The 23,630-nt window shown below is 40.4% G+C and overlaps 1 protein-coding gene across 2 annotated transcripts in view; it reads right to left on the bottom strand.

The window, feature by feature from the left end:
* Window positions 1–13,710: 13,710 nt before the first annotated feature.
* Window positions 13,711–23,630, bottom strand: part of LOC122827742 (TNF receptor-associated factor 2-like) — a 30,727-nt gene continuing 20,807 nt past the window's right edge. The window contains exon 13 of one of the 2 annotated variants that reach the window (XM_044110682.1): window positions 13,711–13,953. The gene's annotated coding sequence lies outside the window, so the exon portion shown is untranslated. Of the gene's footprint in view, window positions 13,954–22,968; window positions 23,066–23,630 lie in introns of those variants that run through there. The other variant, XM_044110681.1, reaches the window with a different exon arrangement.

The following is a 23,630-nucleotide window of genomic DNA, read 5'->3' as shown; positions in this document are numbered from 1 at the left end:
GGGCTGTAAAAGCCCTTAAACTAAAACAACAACCAAACAAAAGCCTGAGCCACTGAGACTGTTAGAAAATACATCAGTGTGTGAAATGTTTAGATGAAGGACAACTTCCTCCCCTTCTACCGTTTGAATTTGGAAGCTGGAGCTCAGAGTGAAGTAATGTTTCACCTCTGATGCTTGGCGAAGCGATGCATGTTTGATGACTACACAGTTTGAGCCGCATGCAGCGGACGCATCCCGCCGCTGAGAGCAGCTCATGTTTCCAGATCAGTTCCTGGAAACGGACCGTTATCCAACCCCGGTCCTAAAGACACACCAACCTGCAGGTTGTAGACGTTTCCCTGCTTTAACACGCATGATTCAGATGACTGTAGTTCAGCAATTAAAATCAGTTGAGCTGAAAGTGTAAGTATTGGACACATCTCAGTAGTTGAACTTCAATTCATCCATCCATCCATCCATCTATTTTCTGTACACCCTTGTCCCTAGTGGGGTCAGGAGGGGATGCTGGTGCCCATCTCCAGTGAGACGTTTCAGGCGAGAGGAAGGGTCACCCTGGACAGGCCGCAAACTTCAATTCAATTCAATTTAATTTACACCAGATGTTGACATCTGCCCAAATAATTTATACAAAGACATCATAGTAAATTAGTCCAGCTTGTGCAGAGAAAAGATGGAATGACGGAAGGGAAAACGTCCTGGACACACTGACAGACTTTCAACAGTCTTCTGGAAAGCCTCTCTTGGAAACTTGAATTATTCTGGAGATATGGGAAAAAAATAAACCCAAATATAATTTAATATTCTATCATTTTTCCATTCTAATTTGCCATAGTCTCCTGCCTTGCAATAATATTACTGGTTAGTTAAAGAAAAGAAGAGTTGAGGGATTTGCCCCACCGTCATGTAAACAATGTTTGACATCAGGGCGCATTCAAGATCTTTTTTCTCTTTTTTTTCTTGGTTTTTTAAGAATGAAGAGTTTTAGTGGTGAGAATTGGCTTATTCCCAACTCAGATTGGTCATTTCATTTTCATTCTGCTTCGGCTAATTGCACCACATTTGATGAGCCTTACCAGAGGAGCCGTCAGATTCTCCACCCCACTGATGTCAGTTTTTCCCTGCCCTCCACTGTCTGCTTCTTTGTCGGATGGTTTTCCCAGTTGCTGTATCCGGAGAGCTCCAAAAGAAGACTTCACCCATCAAACCAGAGCGGAAAGCCTTGGGAAGGAGCAGTGAGGCCCTGGGGAAGCCGTCATCCTCGTGTTACCACACAGAGCTCTCTGTCTGGACACCAGGAGGCTAATTAAAGCCAGAGAGAAAGGAAGCCGGGCAGAGACTTTATGAGCGAACAGCAAAAGAACAGTTCAGAACTGGAGGTAAACTTTCCAGTAGTTAACACAATAATGAACTGATTGATGAATCATTCCGTCGGTGAGATGGTTTTATCATGAATAGACTAACAAAAGCAAGATGCTTCCTCCACTTACCAGGTAAAAATGTCAGTTCAGTTATTTAGACTGAAAACGACCTTCAGCAGATAACAGGAAGCCTGAATGGGGATCAAGCAAAGCTGCACACTTTTAACCTTCGGAGCGTTCCGCCTGTTTGTAGTGGAATGGGATGAATTTGGAAAGTTTGGAAACATTTTGGAGATCTCAAAGTTAAGATCTACATCCATGCCTGGATTCAGGTGTTTACAGATACAATCTACCTGAGGCCACTAAATACATCTTGTATTAATTAGTACTGTGGGCTTTTCAGCGACAGCAACATTGTTTTTAAGTATCACATTCTTATACTGTTGTGGTTTCTCAGTTGGTGTTATTTTCTCTCTTTCTGCAGGAGTAGAAGCAGACCATTCTGTATCATCCATTCTCTCCTCTTTTCTCATCTTCCTTTCTATATTTTCTTTTTCTGGGTAAAAAAAAAAAACCTTTGGGTATAAACATATTCTGGTCTTGTTTTAGGCAGGTGTCATTTTCCTATTTCCCAGTTAACCTATAAAGTATCTCAAAATGAAAATCACTTTGATTTGAAATATATTCCTAAGATACCGGATGGAGAAATGTGTCCTTTGTACACAATATTAAATCACAAAGCCAACTGCTCTGCTTTTGGCACATATCAAACATTAGTTTACCGGTGTAATAATATATAGACGATTACTTTCCAACAGAATAGCGGAGGCAAAAATTGAAGAAAAACTGATGTCAGAGCTGCATGGTTAGTTTTTTGTGCGGTAGGTTGTTCTGTGGTGGGTTATAAACACAGACCACCTGTTCTGCAAAGCTGCATTAGAGGCACATATGGAGACATTAAATATCCCTTGGGAGAGAGGTCTGACTGATGTCAACATACTGGAGATGTCTCTTGAAGATGCTGTTTATCTCAGTGTTTCAGATCATTTGAGAGAGCATTACTTTGTTTGTCCGGTCTCACGGTTTCTTTGCTTTTCGTTGCAGGACTGCATGCAAATTTGTCTTACACACCTTTGAGTTTTCCTTACTGGTTTTAAAGTTCTTCATGTGCAAAGATGATCCACTTATCCCAGAATGAATAATGTCTGATTCTTGAAAGTTGCCTAATCCTTCATATTTGTGAATTTTAAATCTTTGTCATTCAGTTAAGCTTTCATTTAGCATTCTGATACACTGGTGAAGGCATGGATTAGCATAAACCGATTATCGACTCGTCCTGCATCTGTGAAGGAGGATTTTTTTGTAACGTATACAAGGCAAAGTTTCCAATTAGTATGCCTTGTGTTCCCTTGAGAGTCTTCTCTTGCTACCACCAAGGAAAAGGTTCAGTCTTTCCTTTGTCATTGTAGTGAAGTGTGGCCAGACAGAAGCAGGAAAACTGTGGGGGGGAAGCCTCTTCAGGAAACATGCAATTAAAAGCACATGCTTTGATTTTAAACTTTAAAATACTAAGAAACCATGTTTGCTAAAAAAAATAAATAAATAAAATGAAATTACAAGTTTGAAGCAAAAAAGGAATTTGCCACAGAAATTACACAAATTTATAAACCTTGTTGTTTGATACACAGTTGAAATTATGAAAACTTGATATGCCGAATCAGTATAAATACTATTAATTCTGAGCTCTTAATGTTTTTTGGAAATTTGCTCACTGCCTCTACTGCCACAAAGACTTTGATAAACTCAACCATCCAGAAGCCACTCAGCTCGTCTCCGTGCCCACATTGTTACCTGCAGGATTTCATTTCACCCATAAAACAACACATTCCTTTCCTTGTCATGCTCTGCAGTCCCAGATTCTTCCACAGAAACCCAGGAGGACATGTTCATTTCCTCCTAACAGCAAAACTCCTTCTTGTGTGTTCACAGTTGTTGACTTTATCCGAAACGTGACACACGCCTTTGAATCTCACGTATGCCAAAAAAACATATTTAAATCTATTTTGAACAGGTTAGAAAAATATCAGCTTGCTGTCACTCGATACCTGCAAAATCTGCTTTCAGTAGCAAAATTCTTTATGAGCGTTCCATGGAAAACCTATCAAGCACAAGGTCAGCGAGAGGGCCACAGCTATGATGACCAAACAGGATGGAGGACAGGAAGGAAGCCGTTTGTGTGTTCACATCTGTCTGACTTAAACCTAGAGTCAAGAAAAAAAGGCGAATGAAGCAATGCACGGCGCGGTAAGCCATGTGGTGAACGCATTCGCATGTCTGCCTGGTGGAGAAAACTGCAGGTTGTCATCAAACTGCGGGGACTGAGCTGTGAGATGCTTGATGCTTTCCTCTTGCTCTGTCAGCGCAGGAAGTGGACACATTCAGCTTCCTGGAATGACTATGAAAAGAACCCTGTTCCTATGGCAACATCCGTGAGGAGAGCAAACTTTTAGAAGCTCAAGCACTTTGTTATTTTCTCTGCACTTTGGTTTGTAAGGCAGCTGAGTGCAAATTATGACTACGCACAGGCGATCAGGGGAACACTCAGGAGGAGCAGCTTTCTGAAGGGGGAGGGGGGTTCTTGGAAAAACAGGGACCCGCCCCACTTTCCGGCTTTTCCTTCTAATCATCCCTTAAACTTGCCATGGGTAATGACCTACTTCTCATTGAGCTTCCCAGCATGCAGCTGTGCCTCCCGTCTCTATAAATGCTCTCATGGCTGCATTCATCCCCTTCCAGAGGACGCCCGGGGAGAGACGGGGAGGAGAGCGACCGACACCCTCTGCTTGGTGGCGGCAGCATGAGAGACGGGTCAGTTCAGGCTCCATGACCTTCTTCCAGTCAAAGGACACTGAGCCTGAGTGGCTTCTGAGGACAGGAACCCCTATGGACACAAATATCTTACCCTTCACTGTAAAAACTAATTAGTTCTCCTTACTTAAAGTTGCAGCATGCAATTGTTCTAAAAAAAAAAAAAAAAATGTTTGTTGTACGTATTTTTTAAAACCGGTATGATAGGAGACAAATAATCAGTGAAAAAATCCAGGTCCTCTTGCTTCTCCCAGTGCTAACTAGAAACACCCAATCAGAGCTAGGAGGCGGGTCTTAGTGCTGTCAATCAAGTCAATCATGACAATGTGCCGCTTTTTCACTCTCACTGTTTAATGCATTTCATATTAAAAAGTTGATTTTCACATAAATGGGCCCTCAACTTATTTTAATCATGAGTTTTTTATAACTAAATGAAAGAATGTATGTTTAAACCACTTACTTTAGTGGATTATAGTCAGCATTGTAATTCACTATGCACCCAAACATTCACTAGATCTAGTCTAATTGAGTCTTAGCAAAACCTTGACTGATTTCTAACTATAACTATTCATCTTTTTCAGTGAAATACAACGTTTCAGTTTGCTGTATTCCTTCCCTCTAATCTGTAATTTACTGATTCAGTCAACAAACAGAAACACTGTCAGCGAGGTGTTGATCCTTAAGGTCTCATTTTTCTTGTGTTGGTGATGACCCTGAATGAGTAGCGCAGCAATAAATAGTCCAGACTGGAGGCGAGCTCCCGCCTCTCACACCCCTGGACATTTGGACTAATCCTCCTGTCATCTCTGGGGAAGTGGAATGGACGGCAGTCCTCTGGAGCATCCCAGAAAGTAATATTCCCCGTGATGAGACTGTCTTCAAGGAGAAGAACAACCCGGACATTTCGGACGCCTTCCCCCTTTTTCTACATTAATCACGTTAAGGCTTCTCATTCTGGGGTTCAGCTTTCTCAGGGTTGCTTCAGGGATAACACCATCAAGCGCCACTGACAAAGTGTGTGTGTCAAATTGATAAAAAGTGCATGTAAAATGGCAGTGCTGGTGTACAAAGGGAGCTAGATCATCATAATCCTCTGATAGCAGGAATCCCATTAGCCACGGGTCCGTGACTTACAATAAGAAGGGTCAGATTATAGCAGATTCACCATCAGACTGTGCTCACAGCAGACCGGGATTCCCTCTGCACAACTCCCAGGAAAACTGACTCAGACCACTGCAGACTCTGGATGAACTGATCTAATGTTAAACAAAAAGAGCCACGCAGTCCTGCTATAAAGAAATAATATGAATTAGTTAGGTCTGAATCTTTGAAATGTTCCCAAGAAATGGGCTGAATTTATTATTGTCCTTGCTTTATTGCACCTTTTTCTTTGTGTTAATAATAATGTATCTTGGATCATGTTTCCTGGGCTCACTGCTTTGACGCACCATGAGTCTGTCTGCTGTGGTGGATGATGGGTAGTGTTACAGCCGCCGTCCCCCGAATTCTTGAGTGGAGTTTGCTTGACAATCCTACCAAGGCTGCAGTTACCCCTGTGTCCAGTGCCCCTTTTCCTACCACACTATTTTCCTTCCACTTGACTTTCCCTGAACATGCTTGGACACAGCACTCTGTGGGCAGCCAGGTTCATTAGCACAGAGGCAGACATCTGCCCAGTCAGCAGTTTTCCCAGGACTACGTAGTGAGAGGCTCAGGAAACCTCTGCAGGTATTTTGAGTTAATTAGCTGAAATACTTTGACATCAGAAGTTTAACCACAAAATTGAGCAAATTGAATTTTCGAACATAAAAAATTGCTTAATGGATATGCCAATTAAGCAAAAAAAAAAAACAATGTTTTTTGATCAAATATCAAATGTTTTTGCACTGGGATGAAGTGGGATTTAAATAATTTTTTTCAAACTGATCAAGACCTGCCTCAACATTAAGCAGTGTAAAGTCTAGTAATTGGCCATGTGTGTTGTGCAGAATGTCAGTCTTATCCCTGCGAGTGCAAACCTTGTAAAGTCTGTTCCGTGTGCATTTACAACCATCCCACTGTCACTGTGCCGGAGCGGGCCTTATGTAACAGAGGTGGTTCCCCTGACAGCTGTCCCACACTTGTGCTTCCTCTGCAGCCCAGACGCACTCAGAGAGCAGAATGTGTGTCAGGAGGAGCTGGAGTCTTTTGGCCAGGCGGCAGCCATGAGAACTGGACCAGATCTGTGGTCCTACTCCAGTTAACCGTCTCCCTCTAGACCTGGACTACAACCAGAGGCCTGGAAAGAGAGCTGGAGTGGAATTCATTTCTAAAGTCGATAGCTCTGCTTCACTTTTCTGCAGTCCATGACGAAAGATAATGAAAGACCTTGAAAATGTGATACGAGCTATTAGCACAAACCATCCGAAATGCGACAGCTCGTCTTTTCACAAGTAGTAAAGATCAAGAACACAGATCTCTGGTTCTGTTCTGCTTCCTGTTGTTGGATTAATTTTAAGATTTTATTGCTTATTTTTTCAAATGTTTAAAAGGATTGGCCCCATCAAGTCTCCATGATCTTCTTAACATCCACACTCCAGTAAGAGCACTTTGGTCAACCAACCAGTTCCTCTCAGATGTTCTGGGATCCAGGTTAAAGTTCAGAGGTGGTTGGTCTTTTGCAGTTTGATCTCCTAAACTTTGGAATGGTTTATCGTCTCATGTACGGACCACTGAGACTGTCAAAACCTTTAAATCGTTGCTTTAGATTCATTCTTTGCCGCTAGATTCAAACTGCGTTTTAGTGTCTTTTATTATGACAGTTATGCAGTATATTTGTTTTCCGTTTTAACCCTACTTATGTATATTTTCGTTGTTCTTATTCGTGTTGTCTTGTTCTATTTCACTGAATCGTACAGCACTGTCATCAATATCTGTTGTTTTATGTGCTATCTAAATACATTGGCATTGACACTGACTATAGTAAATGTCAAACTGGAATTTTAAAGTCACACAAAGCTAAGAATATGGGGACAAAATATGTGGAAATAAAAGCCAAAATGACAGATGAAATTTTGTGTGGATTGGGTTTCCTTCTTGACAGTTTTTTTTTGTTTTGTTTTCTTTTAATCATTCATGAGGATTTTGAGTTTATGGCCGGAAATTCGGGGGCTGCCTGAGCTGAGTAATCCTGTTAATGCTGTGTGAGTTGTGACCATGCCTAGGTACAGTGACAGGAAGACAATGGTGGTGCTGTGAGGCAGACAGCTGGGTTTCCACCACCCCCACCCGACCACATCCCTGTTCCCCCAGCCCCCAGTGCGGCCCTTTGTTCCACTTGCATTGGATGAGCTAGACTCAGGGTTTCCCTCAACCCTCTGACATCACCGCCCAGCTGATTGGAAACACAAAGGACCTGGAATAAAAGATGTTTTCTATTTATGCAGAGTGAGTGAAGTGAGTCAGCTGCTTTGTTATAAATCCTCCAGTCATGGCCGGCATTATAAAACACACAACTGCAGAATCATCTGAGTATTTCTGGAGATGCAAGAGTCGCACTTTTGCTGAAAGTCTGAAGTGTCCAGAGTGAAAAGGAATGGTGAGAGTACAGGAGTGTTGTTGACCACCTGGGTAGACACACAGTCCTTCAGTCTAACAAGCTGTGGTCTGTTAGTGAGGTAGTCACAGATCCAGCTGATTGTTGAGGCCTCCACCTCCAACTGTCTCCATCGCTTCTTCCCAGTCGGCTATGTTTGTTTACTCTGATCTCACGTTTGGTCTCAAGAGATTTTGTAAGATATTCCATTTGACTTCTGACTGTTAGTGAGTGAAATAATTTTTTGTGTGCTGTGTTGTCCCTGCTGTGCTGCTCAACGTCACACACTATGCAACAAAATGCCAGATTTTTTTTTGTTTTTGTTTTTTTGCCACGAGTAAGGTCTCTTATTATGGAAACCAAGATATTTAAACTAAGATATTTCTGTCGTGATCATGAAGTATCAATAACTGTTTTCTTGAGATAATGAGTTAATTTCCCATTTTCCACATATACCTTTTCTTAATGGTTTTCTCAAAATAGCGAGTTAATCTTGAGAAGGTTTAACGAAAGTTTAGCGAGAAACTCGTACTTTCAAACAAACCATCGGGACGTTAACTTGTTATCTTGAGAAAACCACTGGGAAACAAGTTGCTGTCGGCTTCTGAAATTCATTCAACAATTTCAAACTTTGGCCTCACCTGAGCCGTAGACCTCTGCAGCTCCTCAATAGATCCTCTTTGCCTCTGGTCTGCTTCTTTGGTCAATGCTCTCTTTGCCCAGCCAGTCACTTTCAGTAGACAGTCATGTGTAGATTTCCTGCTGTCAAGTGGATGTAAGCTTGTAGGTTTGTGTTGGTTGGTTGTACTGGCTGTCATAACAGTGATGCTGGAGCTTGATCTCCTCTGACTGAAGTGGTGCTATGACTACACTGCTGTAACGTTTCCAGCGTGCCGCATCATTATTACTTTTCAAGATATTCCCTGCAGACTTGAAAGAAAATCCATTCACAAGCAGCCAGCTGTAAACGTATCCGCCTTTTACAGCGCAGCTCTAAAACTCGGTGGCAGGCCGGGTGAGACGGAACCACAGAAGGATTGGTTTGCACTGCAGGGACGACGTCCAGCACCACTCGCCCGTTCTCTGCGCTCTCCTCCATGTCTCGCCACTCGCTGGGCTTGACCTCTGAGGCAATAGGAAAACACCTGGCTTTACTCTCCACAGCCAGGTTTGGACATTTATCTGTTCATTAACAACTTCAGCTGAGTCCAGAGGGAACAATTAGAGCAGCAACTCAAGCCCCATTCCTTGTGGGCGAGCCAGGACGGGCGGCTGTTACCTCAGGTGTAAAAAGAGGCTGTAGAGGTTGTGAGGGACATACATTGACTTCTGCTTCCTCTCGGCGGAGCAGCGGGATTCAGTTTTGATTAATGGTGGCAATTAAACAGATGAAAACAGGTGGACGTCTAATGAATCCATCAGTATTTAGTCCAGAGACTCTGAAAGTCGTTCCATTGCCTGACATGTTTAATTTGATAGCATAAATCACTGGAAAGTCTCGGCTTAGGCTCAGGCCTGGCTAAACCTACAGATGGCTGAAGAACGCAATCAGACCGAATTAGCTCAGCCAACAGGAGATGTTTATCAGTATAATTGCCATACATTAACTTAGCTGAGTCTGACAAGAGCTCTGTTGAAATGCTTAGAAATGAACAGTTAAATTATTGAAGATACATTTCATATTTTATTAATTGTCAACAGAGATATTTACAGCAGTTTTTTGAGGCCAAAAAGTGGAAGCATGGAAACCCTGACTCATTTCAGCTCACAGAGAGTGGATGAACACGGCGCCCCAGGGGCCCCTGACGCAATGGGAACTCATCATACCTGAGGAGGACTGTAACGCAGATCAGAACCAGTCTGCGTGTGCTTGCGTTCACCGCGTGCGATCGTCTCCCCAGACCCACTGCTCACGGCGGCGCCTGCCAGAGGAGGCAGGAGAACAGGAGTTCATGGGGGTCATTCTGAAGCGAAACAGTGATGTCAGCTTGAAATAGAGTAAGAATATAAAAGGTAGAAGGCTGATGAACTTGCGGATGAAATTAGAAACATTTTTAAAAGTAGTTCACTTTTTTCCCATTTCATTTGTTGTTTTTTTTTGATAGCTTGTTTTAATCATCTCTCAACCTTTAATCAACCTTTGTTTATCGCCTGAATCTGAGCATCTTTAGCGTATCAGTTACTCTCCCAGTCATTCAAAGCAGTTTTCTTTGTAAGTTTCCTTTTCCATCTTCCTGGTTTTGGTTTCAATTTGGAAACATTTAGATCACTTTGGATGAGCAATCTATTGTTTTCTGCACTTCTTTTTATGTTTTCACCTGTCCAATCAACATTTTGCTCAAAATAGGTTGTTCTTCAGAATGCCATCTGAAATGATTTTCAAAGGACTTAATGATAACCACATTTAATGTCTTCTTCCAGAGCTAAGGGCCAGCTGTTAGTTTAGACAATAAATGAGCTCACTGAGTAACACTGTTGTTTTAAATATGCCCTTTTCAATTAACTACACAGAATCAGCAGCATGACTGTCATGACTGCTGGTTTCCTATTACTTTACTAAACCTATAAATTATTCACCAAGGAGAAATATAACCTGTGTCTGCAGATGAAATTTAGTGGTTTGGGATATTGCACAGCTGTTGTTATAACTTGACCTTTCCATAATAGACACAGTAATAGTCCTGTAATCTGTCATAAATTACAATCATTTTCTACAAAATTTGAAATGAAAGGTTTTTTTTTTTCTACAGTATTTGAAATATATGAGTGACATTACACGTATAATCAAATGACATTATGATCTCTCAGTGCTAAAAAACAATATGTCAAAGTCCAGACTGCAGATCATCTGAAACAAAAGGAGTAAAGTCAAGAAGAAGATCTGAGGCCCGAGTTGCTTGATGCTCATTTACGTCTCAGCAGCAGGAGTTTGAAAATGGAAAATCTTCAGTTATTTTCCCTCACACACATTTCACAAGAAAACCTCGGGGGAGTCCGATGACTCAGTTATGCCAACCTGCTCCTGCCTCCCCACTGAGGTGCGAACCTCTCCTTGAACAGTTTATCGCTGTGACTTGATCCAAGATGTGCTAAGCTAAATAATAATAATAATTATTATATATATATATATATATGTATGTATTTCAAACAATTACATCATACTAAAATGATTTATTCTCTTAACCTGAGTTACTGAGTAACCCAGTAAAACTGTATTTTACTATGGGGAAAAAAACACTGTTTTTGACAGCCATTTGAGGAAACCTGCCTGAGGAAACCAGATTAATATGGTTTCCTTGAACTGTTTGATGGCGGATTCTGACATGCTTTTTCAGCTTTTAGTGGCTGATAAAGGCTCTTCAACAGACAGATCATGAAATACAGGACCTTTAAACTTCCAGCAGTGAGCTGCACGATTGTCAGCCATGTTTATTCCAGCCAGAAAGGAGGGAGTCTGAGCTTCTGGGAGTCTGGTGGTGAATCTGAGTCATTCACTAAAGTGATCCAGTTCACTTGAGTCACCTGAAGAACAAACACCATTATTGTCTTTCTTCTGATGCTGATGACTCGTTCTCTTTATTGTCTCTGTTAATTCTCACAATAATCGTGAGTGAAGTCAGTGAACTGAACCACCTGAGTCAGCAGTGTTTCCAGTGAGTCCGCTGTGTCTTCTAAGCTGAGTAGTTTGCAGAATCAAGGATATCCGAAGCAAACAGGACACTGACTCCAAACTGAACACCACTGGTAGAAATCCTTCAAATTATTCTTCTTAACCAGAGTCAAAAATCAGGTAATGAGCTTTACTTAATGAGTTTTACTTCCTAGCTAGCTAGCACCTAGCTTTACTTCAACATGGGAAAAGTGCGGATTTGGACCCAAGATCAAAAATAGTTTAACAGATGTTTTCAGTCTTTATTTTTGCTAATCATGTTGATTTTTTTTTTTTTTTCATTTAACTTGCATTTATATAAGTTGTCCCATTGAGATCCAAGAGCTTATTTAAAAGACAGACCTGTTTATATTAATCATATTAATCATAATCAGATTTAAATGTATTGGCCAAGTATTTTCAAATGCAAGGAATTTGACGTGATGCAGAAAATGCAATGTAAGCAGAGCATGAAAAATCAAAATAAGATTACATGTCAGACCAATAAAGGAATGTTGTTGATATAGAAATGTGGCCTTAAAGCTGCAGTCTGTAACAGTTATAAGAAAAATATTTTTACATATTTGTTGAAGCTGTCACCACGTAGTTACAGTGTAGTGTGAGACAGATTATCTGTGAAAACATCAAGCTCCTCTGTCTACTCCCAGTGCTAACTAGAAATAACCAATCAGAGGCAGGAGGAGGGTCTTAGCGCAGTTGGTGATGCCCATGAATCTCTTTCACCTCCCTCCATCTCTTCATGTCTCTCTGCTACAGTACAGCTTCTCCCAGTCAGCAGAGCCAGTTTTGAATGCTCAGGCTAGTTAGCATGAACGCTGATGATGGCACGTAAACGGTTTTCCTGTAACTGTGAGTTGCTTCTCCATTTAGCAGCGCAAGTTTGACTGACAGTGCTAAGCCCCTTCTCTAGGCTTTGATCAGTTGTGTTTGGTAGCATTTCTTCAGATGGGATTAATAGCTCCTGAAGGAGGTGAAGATGATCCAATGAGCCTCGCTGGATCAGATATTTTCATTTACTGAATATAAACCAACATTATTAGCTCGGTGCTTTTGAACGTGAACGTCCTCCAGGGATTCTCTGGAATGACTGCCGTTCACAGGGCCCAACTCCAGAAATCAAGTTGGGGTCAGTGTCAATTATGTTTTAGTAACTGAAATAAATCTCAACCAACTTTGCCCTGGTTTATCTGGTAACTGAGGTGAAATGTAAACAACAATTTCTGCTCCCTCAATATAGAACTGGTATTTGGTTTCCCCTACATATCTCTAAATTCATCTGCCTTAAAGCTGGGTGGGAGTTGATGGTTTGTGGAATCATGCGAAGGTAGGAACTACAGTAATATTTAACTCAAATGCATGATTGAAATGTGGTCCAGTTGAAGGATATGTAATGTCAAAAAAACTCTGTGTGTAGAGTCCTCCCTATCTTCTGTTTTCTGTCGGATGCCCTGTTTCCAGGTGAGGATCCAGCTTCCTAGCTGCAGTTACACCAAATAATAACTGTTATTACCAATCTGCCACATAGCTGTGCTGTGTAAACCATAAGGAAGATCCAGATGCTCGTAGTGCACCACTCTTTGAACATGAACCATCAAAGGCTGAGAGGAGGGGCTGAAATACACCAACCCGCTCCATCATCCGATAAACAGAAAAACATATACATGTTTAAAGCCACACCTGCAGCGTTGAGAGGTAAAAGTTCATTAAGTACTGATGGCATTTCAAAGGAAACAGGTTGGAAAAGTCACACTACTTATACTGAATGGACCAAAAATACTGGGTGATATTTTGTGTTTTTGCAGTGTGTTTCATTAACCCTCTGATGCGTAAGTGGATCCTTTTTGATCCTTTGAGACCGTCTTTTTAATTGTAATGAAAAGCCTTCATCACTTCATATTCCAGGTGTTCCCCAAAAAATATGTTACTGATATCACACAATTCAAGTTTTTAATTTACCTTTTATACATTTTAAGAAATAGCATGTTTTATATTACTACCCCATTCTTCCATAAGAGGGTAAAAATGACCCTCATTCATTTCCGATGGAATTTAATGAGAATCTTTGTTTCTTACCAAATGTGACTGTCAGGAAAACATTTTTTTGGAATCATTCACACTGAGTCCTAAGTCACACCTGAATAATAATATTCTACACAGCAAGAACTTTTACATAAAATTATTATCTTTATTTTTACCTCAGAAATGTGCATGTGGGTGTGCGTGTGTGTGTCAAACATGAGTACAGTGATAGTGTTATTGTTACAAATCAACATATTAGCCTTCATTGAAGTTAGCTAAGTCACCTCACCAGAGAGGAGTGTTCTGGGCATGTCCCACTGGGAAGAGTCCCAGGGGAAGACCCAGGAAAACGCTGGCCGGACTATGTTCCTCAGCTGGCCTGGGAACGCCTTGGGATTCCCCTGGAGGAGCTGGAACAAGTGGCTGGAGAGAGGGAAGTCTGGGTCTTCCTTCTACCCCACGACCTGACCTCAGATAGAAGATGGATGGATGGATGGATAAATAAATGCACACACATACATACACTCACATGCATGATACACATAGCATAATAGAATACAGACAGCAATTTCTGTATTGATTATCTAGCTAGTTTCAAGAAACGTGCTCTTTCGGACCCCTCTTCCATGCCCACAAACATAATGGATGTTGACATTGTCCATTATTGACATTTCATCATTGCTATTGTTGTCATTTTGTTTTAAAAATGTTCTATAAATTGCTCTAAAAACATTAAAAAAAGTGAAAAATGAAAACATTTCAAACATGAAATAACTCTTGTGTGAAATAAAACACAGTAGAAAGTATTAAACAAAACATTATTTTGAATTAAAATGACAAAAATAGCAAAAAAAAACATTGATTGTAACCCAGGTCAAAAAAGACCCAATCACTGAAGACTATATAGTCAGTCAGTCACACATCAGAGGGTTAAAAACACATATCTTAATTGTTCCGATAGGTTCCACACATCTGCAGCAAATTACCCCCTCAATAGAATCCACTGGGGGCCCACAGATGGAGGGTCACTTCCAAATTAGACGACTTAAGCCACTGAACTTGATTTATAGTCTGCATATTCCCCGAGTTCATGTCACAAAACAGCCACATCTGTGAAGCAGTCCAGTCAGAGCTAAGCCAAGCTCGTAAACTGAAGGTTCAGTGGAAGATGTGCTAATGAGAACCATGCCGGGATATTTGCTTCCATAATGTCAGGGGTTTTTTATAGGGAGATGGAGAGTTCCCTGAAACGCCTCTGAGAGGGAGAACCCCAACCCGTCTGCTACTGCAGATCCATCAGTGAGAGCGCGAGGCCTCAAAAGAAAACAGTAGCTGCTGACAAGTAAAACAGAGTCCTGATGAGGGGCCCCAGCGCTTCGGAGGGTATGGCTTCCAGCAATGAAAACAGAGCCTTGTGTAAAGCCAGACCATGAAGAGACAGACAGGCCGAAGCTTCTCGGAAGCCGGCTGCACAGCGATCCGGACCCGGTGAAGAATAGAGGCTTTGTGAGAATGTCACTGTCAGAACAGCAACAGTCTGAACAGAATATACATCAGGGCCTTCAAAACATCCACCCTTTAATATGACTACTGCATTCTAACTGTTCTGAGTTAATGTACACCACTCCACTCCATTAACATTTTATGGTTGCATCCATTTAAACGTTTTGCTCATGATGTGGGGATGAGTCTCTTGTGAAGAACCCAAAGAAACGGCAATTTCCTTCATCTCCCCAGAGAAGTCATGCAGAGTTGCTTATGTTGGTACATTCTGGGTCAAACCAGAGTCCTCTGTTCCTGAAATATGCATTTCCCTCCATTGTTAGCAACTAGCTTGTCATGGCAGAGCAGTTAGCAGGAGGCAGGAGGAGGGGCTTTTCCAGGGCGCCATTCCTGTAAGAACCACAACAGCATGCATGCTTCTAATTCAAGCAGAGAAAGTTAGGCATAGTGATTAATCGTGATTAATCACAGAGCCAGAGTGAGATTAATCCGATTACATTTTTTAATCGACTGACAGCACTAGCTATAACCCAACTAGCTTCAGTTCTGTTACTGCTTTTAACAGCAGCTCTTTGTTGTGAGATTGTGTTGCATATTCAAAGCTTCTTTTTTGCTTGTTTTACTGTTTGCGGGTCAGTTCTTCACCAACAGACAGTGTGTACTTGGACTGACAGAATCCATGTTTCTGGAGGTGTGTTTTGCATGGCTAATCATTTTTTATAAGAAGAATGCGTTTGTGCGTGTGTGTATGTCTTGTAAAGCACACTTTAGAAAACACCACGACTAGATTCCTGCACATTTTTTGTCCTGGGGGACTGGAAGAGCTGCTTTATTGAAAGAAACCTGAGAGTTGATTCTTATCTTGGAGTTAATCATACAAAAATGCAAAAACATGACAAAACCTTTAACATTCTTCAAAGCAAGCACTGATCCATTTTCTCTACCCCCTTAATTCTTGCAGGGTCACAGGGGCTGGTGTCTGTCTCCAGTACTTAATGGGACCCTGCCACACAGCACCAGTCCTTCTCAGGGTCCATTTATCCATCTACCTACACTTCTACTTTCAAAGAGTCATCTAATTCCAAAGCAGAGGTTTTTCCAAATGCAATTATGTGTAAAACTGTGAATCCAGCATATGAGGTAAATTGGAATGTATCTTTTTCCTTTCATTTTCACATTTAGTAATAATAGTAAAGTTAATGGTCTAATGCATGCTGAGTGCGTACAATGAGCTCATCCTGATGTTCACAGTAAACATGTTAATTATCAGAAGCAGAGTTCATATTTCAGCAGCTAAAGGGGAGAAGCTACGGCAGTTTTAATGAGCTGGAACAGCAAAGATTTAAAAGATAAATCTCAGGGATTTTTATTGCAGCTTTTTACAGTTTCTTTGACTTGTTTTATTATGTCAAGCTTTTTTAATGTTTGGTATGAACTGCTATGGCTCCCAGTTCTGAGCTAGAAGATAATTAGACCAGGAGCATTGTGAGTCTTCTCCAGTGGTTCTAAACAGAAATCCAACTGTAGAGTTGGATTGATGCTTTCTGGAGATCAATGTGTTTCCCTGCAGCTGCAGAAACTCACGTTCTGTCACATTTCCCAACATTCACATTTCATTTACAAATGAAAGAATAACAACCACAAAAATAAAATCATCAAAATGCCGTACGTTCTCCTTAACTTGCCATGCCTAAATACGTTTTGAAGAGAAGATGTCGGTTTGCTCTGCTAACACTTATCAGCTAAACAGTGGCATAATAAAATTAAAAAGCTCAGAATTCACCTTCGAAGTCTATGCACACTGTAATGTGATAACTATGGAAGAAAAACAGAAATATGCAGTCATTTGAATATTTCTTGCTGAAGTAATTCCAGTCGATGACAAAAATAGCAGCAGTTGATCACTCAGAAACCAAGCTGGTAGCTGTAGAATGGGCTACAACCGATGGCCTCTTGGCCCATTCTAGATATGCAGTCTCACCATCATACACAAATCACTGGTCTACACATGTGTCTAATTATCTTTGAATGACGCCATTTATTTTATTTTATTATTTTTTTCAGGGAGCTTAACTTGATTTTTCCAGTGAGTTCAGCTAGCATCAGTAGAGATGTTCCACTGTGGTTAAATGAAGCTGGTGGGGGATCAAGCAATGCCAAGGTTTATGAAACTGAGCCAATTTAGGTTTGAAAAATATACAGTAAGGTTCATTGTTCCATGTTAGAATCTGAATGCAAGTATTGTAAGATGAGCGTTTATGGGTACAATAGAATATAACCTTTAAATGCCATTTTATTAGTAGGTTGAAACATCATAACATTGCAACTAATGAACTTTTCATTTTTTTGGTGAGAAATACCTACAACTTCTAAGCAGGCACAGATTTGTGAAGCCTTCAAGCGCCATTGTCTAGAATACCCAGGATGCATTGCAACATAAACAACATGGTAACGTCTGTGTGACAATTACGTTGTTTACATTTCTAAAAACTAAACAGCCCACAGTATGTTTACTGGATCGTTTGCACATCTGACATAAATGTCTCTCAAACAGTGTGTTGTTACAGCTAATCACTGATTTATTTTAATCTGAGTATGGTATTTTTGATAACCGTAGACTATCAATTTTGTAAATTATTTTTATTATTGTTATTTATTCTTATTAAGAATCTGTGGCAAAAGGCATAAATATGATGAAGAGAGGAATCTCCAACTAAAGGAGTGATTTTTATATATATATTTATCATATTTGCCATTTTTACATGAACAACCAGAAAAGAGAACAAGAAAAGTTCACTTTTAGTTTAGTAATTCGATTATGTTATCTACCATAGATTCTCTTTGTTTATGAGACTTGTGTACAAACTTACATTGGAGACTGATGTGTTATGTTTTCATTATATGAACAACTTTTCACTCAGCTACAAATATCTAAAATATACATTTTTATATAGAAAGCAGATTTGTGTATCTAAATGTTTCACATATGCAGGTTAGTCAGTGTGAGGTGGGGGATCTGGCCACACCTGCATTATCTAAATGTGGATTTGCTGACGTGTTACACTAAAAACATAAAACTGCTTTACATATAGAAAATAATTAATGGTAATAACTCCAAACACATGTTCTTGTTAAACTTTTGTTAGACACTGTTGTTAAAATGCCACACATAGATGTATTATTTCACCTCTGTTCTTACTTTTCTCCAAACTGGAAGTCCCAGGCGGTCAGCAGAAATACTCTGGAGAACCTTCCTTGTTATAAATGACAGATTGCCTCTTCTTGCTGTTCTCAGACAGCTGCTTCATCATTCTGATTCCCAAGAGCCAGCAGGGCAATGTCCATGTTCGCCCAAACGTCAGTTCTAAAACCTAACTTTTCCAAATCCTGTTTTGCAAAGTTTCCAATTATCAGGCGGAACAACAAACAACTTTACCTCCCGTGACTTCTTAGAAAATTTGACCAAAGTCGTTCTTTTCTAAACCTTCTCCTGTTGATCTTCGCCCCCGTCTCTAAACCCCAACAGAACCTTGGTTAAATTCTCAAATGTCTGGTAAAATGCTCAACCACATCTTATGATTATCTCAGGCAAAGTCAGCATGAGACCATCTAAAGATGTGGCATTTGACATATGAGGCTTCATCTGAAGTAGGCTGTGTTTGTAGTCTGGGTGGCCCAACCTGGGAAGTTCTGGTAGCAACAGACTGGTCCTGTTCCACAGGAAAGCCCGCAGCCAAACTCAGGGGAAGATCTGACTGTGCTCTTAGTCATTCAGCATCATGGCGTGTGAAGCTACTTGAACACAACTGTATTATATTTAAAGGCTTAAACATTGTTATAACGATTGCCTGCTTCTTTAGTGTTCACGGAAAAACTCATTCATAAAAGAACCGAAGACCATTTTTGGGTACTGCTGATGATGCTGTTGCCATGGTGCAGTGAACAGACGGTTTAGTTTGGCATATGTTCAAGGTGTGGAGGGAATCTGGCCTCCCATCCTCAGGAGTTTGTTCCACTCCCACTGCTCGCCCACTGAGCACCTTTGTTTCAATGTGTGTGTTTCCAAGGCCTAATAACAACCCTTAGGAGAATGTGTATTTTCACCACATCAGCAAGGGAAAGCAGAACCACGAGATGAGGTATGGAAGTGAGCTCACACTAGCAGAATGTGGCCACTGTTAAAGCACCACATGAAAGGGCCCCCTCTGGGTTTTGTGGGAACTCCGGTCCCCCGAGCCAAAACCCACCCAACCCCACTCTCTTACCCCCGACTGGGGAAGTTTTCCGTCCCGTGATGACCATGTAAGTGTTGGTAAGTGATTTATGAACATGACAAATTAGCTACTGTTCTTTTAACTCGATGGCTAAGTGCCTCCACAGATCTTATAGTGACCGCATTGAAAACTACATAGCCTGGGCTGACCAAAGACAAACACAAGAACCAAATGATTAACTACATCGCTGCCAAGAAAAAAGCTGGTGTCAGTGAATGCAACTCAGTTCAGACTTTAACAAAAAGATACTTTTGTTCAAAAAGAAAAATCTTCCCCCTGCTGAACATATCTTCATCCTAGTATTTATTGAAATATGAGGCTCACTCAGTTCTTTTTCACTCTCTTTTGATATCACTTCTCAATAATTTGGCTGATAACAGAATTTTTTTTTTTTTTCACAAACTGGTCTTTCATTTTCTGATTTGTTTTCATCTCTACACCTCTACCAAAAACTGGTTTGAGGAGTTGAGTTTCATCAAGGAATCCGGTAAAAGTCAGTTAACAAAATTAATTCATCAGACCAATAACACCAAATCTTTCTGAGAAGCTAGATTGGGGTTTTCTTGGTTAGCAGTCTTGGTTGCAGTCGGGTCACTACTGTGACATTAGCAATTTGTGCTAATGTATTTAATAAATCATTATTTATTATTGTAGGTGACCTATGACCAAAACGCCTTGGAAACATGATCAAAATGTTATAGTGTGGAAAACGGATGACATAAGTAGTAATCTTCTCTGTTGAATGTGACTCTTTGAGGTGGTTGTCATTTTGAACATTGAAATGATGGAGTCTATACGACCCTGGAGAGCAAATGTACAAAGCAAAGAGAATCCTCAGGCCACCTGCTGTTTACATATCAGCTAGAGAAGAGCACTTTGTGTGTCTGTGACAGGAAACAACACTTCTTACAGTAGCATGAATCTGTTGTCACCACATCAGCTTCTAGTGATGTGGTGACCAGATGCTGAGACCATGTCAGGGAGGTGGAGCATGAGAAGAATGGATGGGACAACATTAATCATTCTCTCCTGTCACCAATTTGACAATATTTGTTTTTCTTCTGGCATCCTGAGGACAGAGTTTCTTCACACAGCAATGAAAAACAATGTTGTTATGAAACCTTGTGACTCCAAGGTGTCAGTTTTTGCTTAACTCGCAAACTTAACTCGCTTTGGGAATGTTATTGTCTTTCGTATATTAATATTGCATTGTTACATTTCTGCCCTCCATTCCCATGGTGTTGGAAGATACAATGCATAATGCTCTAGCTTCACCCATCCACATATATACAGTAAGACTGCAGAGTGATCGGTTCATGTCAAAACTTTAAAATTCAAGAGGAAGGTAAATGATCAGCATCTCGCCTCCTGTGGCTGGTGAAAAGTGAGGCGAGATTGCCCTCTGCTGTTCTTCATAAGCAGTCGGCCAGAAACAGCTGCATCAGTCAGAAATGGATGTTAAGGTTGTTTCCTGTTTCCAGAAACCTGGATGCTCAGGTGTTCTGCAGGAGCACTGTAAACGTTTTATCTGGGTTCCTGAAGCCGCGTGTGTTTCCAGATGCATTCAAACAGGAAGTTCAGCATGAAGATCTGCTTGTTCTTTCAAACTTGCTGAAACTGGTGATTCTACCTTCTCACCTGGGAGTCAGGCTCCTGTTGCTGTTGGACAACCAAATATACTTCTCAAATGAAGCTTAACCAGGTTTGATTTTATCCAGAGACTCGTATAAGGAGACACTTTGATACATTTCAACAATAGTCCCATGTTGTGAAAACTGTAGGTTTCACAAGTGAACTCTGTCAAGTCTATGTGGTCCAAGTCCAAGTTTGAGCGGTCTATATGTGGTGCTCTTCAATTCAATCTGAGGAGGTATAACAATGACACAGATTCATAAAAATGCTCAGATTTTTTTTATTTTTTGCTCAATGTTGAGGTCTGATCAGTATAAATATTTAAAAGCACAGAGACAGCTCTTCAGTTTAGCACAAGTTAATATAACATGTCATTATGTGTGTGACTGTGATAAAAACCTCCTGGAGGGGTGCAAGTCCCATGACTAAAATGATAATGAGTCATTTTTTAGATTGTTTTTATTTTAGATGTTGCCTTGGGCTGCCCACTTGTGGCATGCAGCCCTGGGCAGAAGGCCATAACTCCCATATCAAAACCTCTAACTGTGTCCCATTACAGTAGGTGAGATTTATTATTGCATAACAACACTTGCAATAATTAGCTACAGTGAAGAATCTTGTTTCATGACCAAAGCGTTACAGAAGCTGCTTTTTCAAGAACGTCCCTCATGACTGAAACCGCCTTCATGGTTCCACCTCCACTGCAGGTTATTATTTCCCTGCTCATTCTCCACATGATCTACTTTTAAGGATTTTTTGTCCTTGAGTAATACATTACCAGTGACACTATTGAAAGCAAGCGTTTGGACTAAGATGAGGATTTACACTGAAGCGTGTCCTAGAATGACTTTGGGAAATTCTCTCCAGGAAATCCCTCGTTGTTAATCCTCATAAGAGACCAAAAGCCCCTGCTCAGCTCACTGAGTGCAATGACATTATTAAGATCCGGATCGCACGCACAGGGTGATTACTGTTGCTGTGTCTGCCATTTTTATTACCACGCCTGATAAGGATGTTTTCAAAAAACCTTTAAATCAGTGGGGTAGAATTTAAGGTTACGAAATGAATGTTTTTCCAACAAAATTTAATATTTTCTATGATCCTCTTTTGTTAATATGACAGTATGTCTTCTCCTATATTAGTTCACAATGTTGAAGCATAGAGAGACCATGAATGTCTCTGGATTAGGGATGGAAACCAGCGGTCAATGGTCTGTACTTGCAGAGAGCTTCATCTAGTTTAGAGGACTCCAAAGTACTTCACACTACACTCAGTCATTCACACACTGACTGTAGTGAGCTACTATGTTGTAGCCAGAGCTACCCTAAGGCAGGCCGATAGAAGCAAGGGCCCCCCAAACGTGGCTTTGACAAATTCAAAAATATTTTTTTTAAATATAAAAAGTGTTGATTTAAGCAGTACCTCTGAATAAACAGAAATTTATCACAGCGTGATGGTGTCAGTGCTACAAAGGATATGGTTCTGTTTATCTATAATGTAGTTCTTTAATGTAGACAGTCAGTCACAAACAACACTATTTGCTGATGTGAGGTATCTATTTTTTTCGTTTCAAAAATAACATATTTTTGGCTGTTGAAAACTCAGAAAATATCAGATCTCCAAAATGTTCACCTTTTGAACTTCCAAGTTTTTCTAGAAGATTTCCGAGATTAATATTCGGCCAAAATTTACTACTCCTTTTTTTCTATCTACATTAGCCCTAATACGCCATCATAAATAATTGTGTTAGGGGTAATTAAAATTTTTTTTGCTGTTTTTTTGTTTTCTGAAAATTTTTATTCCGTCAACTACTTTATTTTGCTATTTTTTTATATTTCCCAACAGAAACTGATGCTCTGACCTACTGTCAGCCTGAACCAATCTGAGCGGTTGTTCTGACAATATTATAAAAATATTAAAATATGAAAATCCAGCTGCAGTAAAACAATCAGAAAGTGAGTGATTTTATTCCTGATACGTTTGGCTGATTTTTGCCTGAGTGGAAACATGAACCTGAACTGAATCTTACCAGCTTAGGCTGCATCCGCACTTTAACCCTCGGAGTCAGAATAAATCTGATGTTTTCTTGAACCACAGGATGAACTCGCCTTTTTTTTCAATGCTCGTCACGCATCATTTCCTGAATGCTGGCTGCTCGGTCAGCTATCTGTTAGGCGAGATGGATTGAACAGAGTTTCTTTAGGAGTCTGTCAGTGGGACGCTCTGAGTTCTTTACCAGATGTTCAGCAGACAATGTTACACATTAATATTTTCAGGAAAATTACTAAGAACCGCTGCTGGAAGGTTGACATATTTGGGACTGCGTGAAGTACAGCCGCTGATATTAGACCTCAAACTGCCTGGAGAATCAATGAAGAAAAGCCCTCTGGATCATAATTTGACTGTCATCTTTATGATGGTCTTTAATCAGTTACAAATCCCATTTCTAAAAACAAAAAACGTTTTTAAAACTACTACAAGATTTTCAGCAGTTCATTCGTCAGAATTTTAACAGGCTGAATGAAATAGTATTTTTTACTGACTATTGATTTACTAATTCAGTAAAGATAATAAAATCTATGCAATGTTTTGCAATTTAATGTTTCCCTTTTGTGCTAAATTAATAAAAATTGTGTTACGGAACAATTAATGGTGCTCATTTCTTTTCTGAATAACGAAATAGAAGCATCACTGACAACTGGGCGGCTGTTTCACATTATTGTCATTTGTTT

The sequence above is a fragment of the Gambusia affinis genome, linkage group LG03 (assembly GCF_019740435.1).
Source record: "Gambusia affinis linkage group LG03, SWU_Gaff_1.0, whole genome shotgun sequence".
In the NCBI taxonomy this organism is placed as follows: domain Eukaryota; kingdom Metazoa; phylum Chordata; class Actinopteri; order Cyprinodontiformes; family Poeciliidae; genus Gambusia; species Gambusia affinis.
Note: the sequence above shows the minus strand (reverse complement) of the source record. Positions and strands in the feature narration are given on the sequence as shown.